This window comes from Phalangium opilio, unplaced genomic scaffold (assembly GCF_054372755.1).
Source record: "Phalangium opilio isolate 3A_F unplaced genomic scaffold, DU_Popi_V2 ptg000043l_1, whole genome shotgun sequence".
Classification (NCBI taxonomy): domain Eukaryota; kingdom Metazoa; phylum Arthropoda; class Arachnida; order Opiliones; family Phalangiidae; genus Phalangium; species Phalangium opilio.
In genome coordinates, this window is record NW_028324167.1 from 5,963,704 (window position 1) to 5,969,188 (window position 5,485).

The 5,485-nt window shown below is 38.1% G+C and overlaps 1 long non-coding RNA gene across 1 annotated transcript; it reads left to right on the forward strand.

Moving 5' to 3' along the window:
• The first annotated feature begins 3,054 nt into the window (after window positions 1-3,054).
• On the forward strand, window positions 3,055-3,522 carry LOC149677929 (uncharacterized). Its single transcript, XR_016366444.1, has 3 exons — window positions 3,055-3,179; window positions 3,249-3,387; window positions 3,442-3,522. It is a non-coding gene; the product is annotated as an uncharacterized LOC149677929 (long non-coding RNA).
• The last annotated feature ends 1,963 nt before the right edge of the window (window positions 3,523-5,485 follow it).

Sequence of the window (5,485 nt, forward strand, 5' to 3'; positions counted from 1 at the left end):
TGTTTAATTGTTCTTTTTTAAAACGATGTAACGTTCAATAAGGCGAATAACTAACGAAGAAAATATTAAATATTAATTATATTTATTTTAATAATTAAGATAAGCTTTTTTCTCAATTCAAAATTAATACGGAAAGAGTTAAAAAGCAGTCTTTGTTTTTGTCTGTGTGTGTCCGTCCGTTGTTACAGTAGTGCGCTGCGTTAGAAGTTCGTTTTGTTTTGATGTGTAAAGAAATCCTACAGAACCATAATATTCCCTTTATCCTTAATATAAAGTGAATATGTGGAAATATTTTTCATAATTATGATGCATTTAGTACTTTTGTAGCTTTAAAGCTCTATTTCATTTTGATATTCCAAAGATGTTTTTTAATATTATTATTTAAAATGGATGTTTATATATTACTTAAGCTATACTACATCTGTTTATAGCATAATCCTTTCGAAAGTGAATACAAGAACAACGCTACTATGTTGGTCAAATGAACTTTTATTTGTCACTAGGCCTAATGAACCAAAAAGTAAACGCTTGGGTTTGGTTTTCGTTTCTGTAATGCAGAGACATTAACGGTTCAGAGTGAGCCGAAAGTTAAATACACTTTTAAATAATTAGGCTTAGATTTTATAATTATGGTGAAAATCTGGGCCGCGTTCAGCAGAGCCCAGCGCTGTTAGCAGTGTCCTACATAACGGGATTTTGTTTTTGAATTTTGACGTCACGGTGGTTAGCGCTGAGCTAGCGCGGTCTTCAAAGAAAATAGTCGGCTTTTTGGATAACGTGACGTAAAACGCGTAGTTCTCAGCTTGGCGAAAAAACCATGGAGGAAATAATACAAATAGCTCTATGGGACTATAGCTATTTAATTGGCGTGAAACCAGTTGATCACGCGAGAATTTTAAGAGATATGTTAGTTTCTAATTTTAATTATAAAAGTTGTTATCTATCTCTATAAAAATGTTATCATACAATTTTTGTTAAGCCTTGGTACCTTGCACGCTTTATTGCGCTAGCGTCATTTATAAAACGCCGATGACCGGAGAAAAGCTATGACGACAGACCTCACCGGTAAACATTTCCAAAATCCGCTGTCTTTTTTGGTGAGCTCTGCTGAACGCAGCCCAGACCAGTGAAAGGTCTGATCGTAATCGGATTATAGCTTCGTATTTTCATGCTTTTTATGGTACGCATTTACTTTCAGTGTGTGTAGCCACAAATAAGCTTTGGTGTTATGTAACGTTAACAGTCATGTTGACAAACTAAGAAAATCGTTGAGATGAAACGAGAGGATAGTGTTTACATGGCAACTAAAGGGCTGCAAAAAGAAAAAGTCATTCCCAAAGCCTGCCAACTCCAATGGTAAAATTTTCACAAACGCCACTGCCACCCTAACGCCATTGTTATATTTTCAACTCCTCCCTAACGCCACACTAAAGTTCATTTCATTTTTGAATCCCTGCCAAAGCCAATTATGAAGTTTCACACGAATTCCAATCCCTGCCAAAGCCAATTGACAGATTTAAAAATCTTTCCAATCCCTACCAAAGCCAATTGATAAATTCAATAATCTTCCAATCCCTGCCGAATTCAATGTGAAATTTGACAAATTTTTCCAATCCCTGCCAAAGCGAATGAGAAATCCGACAAGTTTTCTAAACCCTGCCAAAGCCATCCTTGACCAAGCTAATGAGATATACGACAAGTTTTCCCATCTCTGCCAAAGCCAATGAGAGCTCCAACAAACGTTCTTACTCCAAACACAAAAGCATTTAACCTAACCAATTTTCATTTTTATTTACCCCAACGTTTCCCAGCCGGCCGTGTGGTATATTATGAAGTTATATATTATGAAGGTTTTCTAACGTTATCGCAGTGCATTTTTTCAATTATTTTTATTATAAACTCGAACATTGTTTATAATTGTAGTTTTCCTTTTCACGCTAGGCAACGGAAAAATTTATGACTCTCTAACTTAAAAAGAACAAATAGTTTTAGTTTCATTTTCTGTCGCACAGCAATGAATTTGATTTTTTTTTTGCGGAGGGACGGCTGTACCAGCCGCGACCGTCATGTGCCGACTGTGTGGGGTTTAACTTCATGCATCCCGCTTGCGCCAAAACAACCGCGTGGGAAATTCAAAGAGGAAATATTGACTAATAACACTAATGCCACCCAACTCCGGTTGAATAAAATAAGGCTGGCTCTCAATGCCACCAACTCCATTTGGATACTATAAATGCCAACGCCAGCCAAAGCCACCTGAATCCAACAATAATCCAGTCCCGACCGACTCCCGTATAAGTTTTCGAAATATTTCCACTCCCTTCCGACTCCGTTCCATTTCAGAGATAATATTCCCAAAGCCACCCAAAGCCAAATTATTTATTTTACCCAACTCCAACTCCGACCAAAAATGAGGGAGTCCCTTGGCTTTCTATGGAGTTGGAGTTTTCCCAAAGCCTTTGCAGTCCTCTAATGGCAACCCTGTTGTGTATATGGCTTTGAACATATAGGGCATACAGTTGAGGAGTAGAAAATTGGGCCTTTACAAACACGTAAAGGTAATATCCCTCCAAAGTTTTATCTCTTCATTTCCCGTTTTTCCCCAATCGGATGATTTTAATGTGTACAAGTATATCATTATTGGATGAAAAATGTCGTCTGATTTACAGTATATTTGCTATGCTTTGTATACTGCTTTAATATTTCATAAATTTTAACTTAAGAAACATTTCTATATCTGGGTAAATAAGTTTGTAAGTAGTCGTCTTGACTCGGAGAGGTAATATTTTGGTTTTCCCAACTTGTTTTAATTAAGTTGAAATGCATGAGGTCAAATGACATTAAGAAATTCAGGAACTTCACGAGAATGAACCCGAATCTGTTCGATAAACTTTTAAAAATGGTTGAAGAGAAATTGCAAAAGTATCCCCATAACCGCTCTCCCATTCCTCCCGGAGAACGACTAGCACTGACATTGAGGTACAATATTCACGTATTTCAATAAATATTCCAATTTCTATAGAAATTAAATGTTAATTTGGTTCTTAAGGTTCCTAGCATCTGGTGCCAGCCTCGTGAATATGACTTAAGCTTTCCGTCTCGGTAAAACAACAGCCCATAGAATAATCAAAGAGACTTGTGCCGCAATTTGGGAAACTTTGCTACCGTTATATTTACCTGTAAAGGAGACGTTATAACCGGCTTTGAACATAATTTTCTATATAAAAATATCATCTCATTGTTAAAAGGTACCCGATGAGAAAATGTGGGCCAGGATAGCAAAGGAATATGAAACTTTATGGGATTATCCAATGTGTTGTGGTGCCGTAGACGGCAAGCATGTGATGATACAGCAGCCAGGGTGGAACATTATATTACAATTATAAAGTATGCATAAATAAATTTTGTAAAATACATCAGTTTAGACCAATTTAATTGCAGGGCTATAACTCAATAGTGCTCATGGCTGTTGTGGATACGAAATACCGATTTGTTGAGTTGACATAGGTGGTTACGGATCACATTCAGATGGAGGAGTGTTTAAATCGTCTTCATTTGGTCAAGCGGTTCAAAATCAAAAAGCTGGATTTCCACAAACAAGGGCAGCCCCAAATGGTATGCTATCGATTGGGCGTGTTATCAAAACAGCATTGTCCAAAACGGCTTTTTCATAAACGCGTTTGCCATTATAGCCATTTCTCGTTTTAGCGCATTTTGATTACAGCGTTTATATCTTGAGCGTTGTTTCGTATTGTTGAAGGTATAAGTATTAGAGCTCGGCATTATCTATCCATTATCCACGTTATCTTATCATTATGTTACGCCTTTTCCAAAATATTGTTGTTTATCTTCATTGACTTCCCAAAATAATACAGAGACCTGCACGGGCCGAGTTTTTCAGGCCCGACCCAAGCCCGGCCCGGTTTTAGCATTTTGAATAAGCCCGAAACCCGGCCCGAGCCCGAGTACATAGTTGGTTTTTCGGCCCGGTCCGGCCCGGCCCGTTACATGCATTAACCAAGCCCGGCCCGGCCCGACACATTGCACGAATTGAACAGGCCCGGCCCGGCCCGGCCCGTTACACGTATTTCAGTTGTAATTTTTATATTTTTTTACATAAAATCAATGATTTGAATTCATATTTGCTTTAGCGTCGTGTATTTTTCATTTCTTTTGATAATTGTTCGCTACATTTGTTCTTAGAAGCTTATACTCATTTAAATTATCTTTCATTTGAACTTTGGATTAAATGATAATCAACAAAAGCCCGGCCCGGCCCGGCCCGTTAATTTCCAAAATTTTAAAAGCCCGACCCGGCCCGGCCCGTTAATTTCCAAAATTTTAAAAGCCCGACCCGGCCCGGCCCGATACAATTTTCAAAAGTGGAAAGGGACCGACCCGATCGGGCCGGGCCTCGGGCCGGACCGGGCTTGAGCCCGGCCCGTGCAGGACTCTGAAATAATATGCCTTTTCCAAAAAATTATATTTTAGAGATTTCCCTCCCTATCAATCACAGTTTGGGCGGAAACAGCAACCGCTGTTTTGGGAAATAGCGCTGTATTGAGAAACGCGGAAACAGCAACCGCGGTTTTGCTTCCACGCGGTTTTGCAAACCGCTGTTTTGGGAACCGCTTTTTTGCAAAACGCTCTTTTGAAAACCGCTCAACTACCCGTGAACCGCCCCAAATAGCGACATAGTTGTTCCTCATGTTCTTCTTGGTGACGAAGCTTTTCAGCTTTTGCCTAATTTCATGCGACCGTATCCTGGAAACGAGTTGGTTTCCGCAAAAAGAATTTTTAACTACCGTTTAAGCCGTGCGAGGTACATATTTAATAGTCTGTCTTGTTGCAGTCATTCTTTGGTAATGAAATGATAATAATAATAATAAATGCTTTTATTGGATCAATCAATTAAGGCATAGCCTTGTTTACAATGATGTCCCGTCATTAAATTAAATTAAGTTAAGAATACTAAAAGAGTTTTTATATTTTATGAAATGTCTATTTTTATGTATTACAGGTTTGTGGTTATTGTTTAATTCAGTTTGTCAGAGATGTAGTTTCGCACCGCATTTTTAAATTGGGTTATTGATTTTAGCGATTTAACCTCATTGTCCAGTTTATTCCAACATGTTATACCTTGAAATTTGACACTTCTATCTCTGTTACGTGAGGTACAAGTTTCAGTGTAAAAGTTGAACTTATCTCCCCGAGTTCTCGAATCGGAACTGCTTTTTAGGAACCAGTTTGAAACATATTCTGGTACAATCGAGTTTTTGACCTTAAACATGAAAATTAACAGGTCTATAAAATAGTTAAAATCCGGTGTGTTTATTTGCGCGACTTCTCTGGCCAATGTCGCTGAAGAGTACTTGCGTTCATTTGAGATTAGTTTAGCACACTTATTATGAAGGGAATACAGCTTAGATTGGTTGGCCTTTGATGTATTATGGTAAAAAATGTTGCAATATTGCAGTATCGGTTT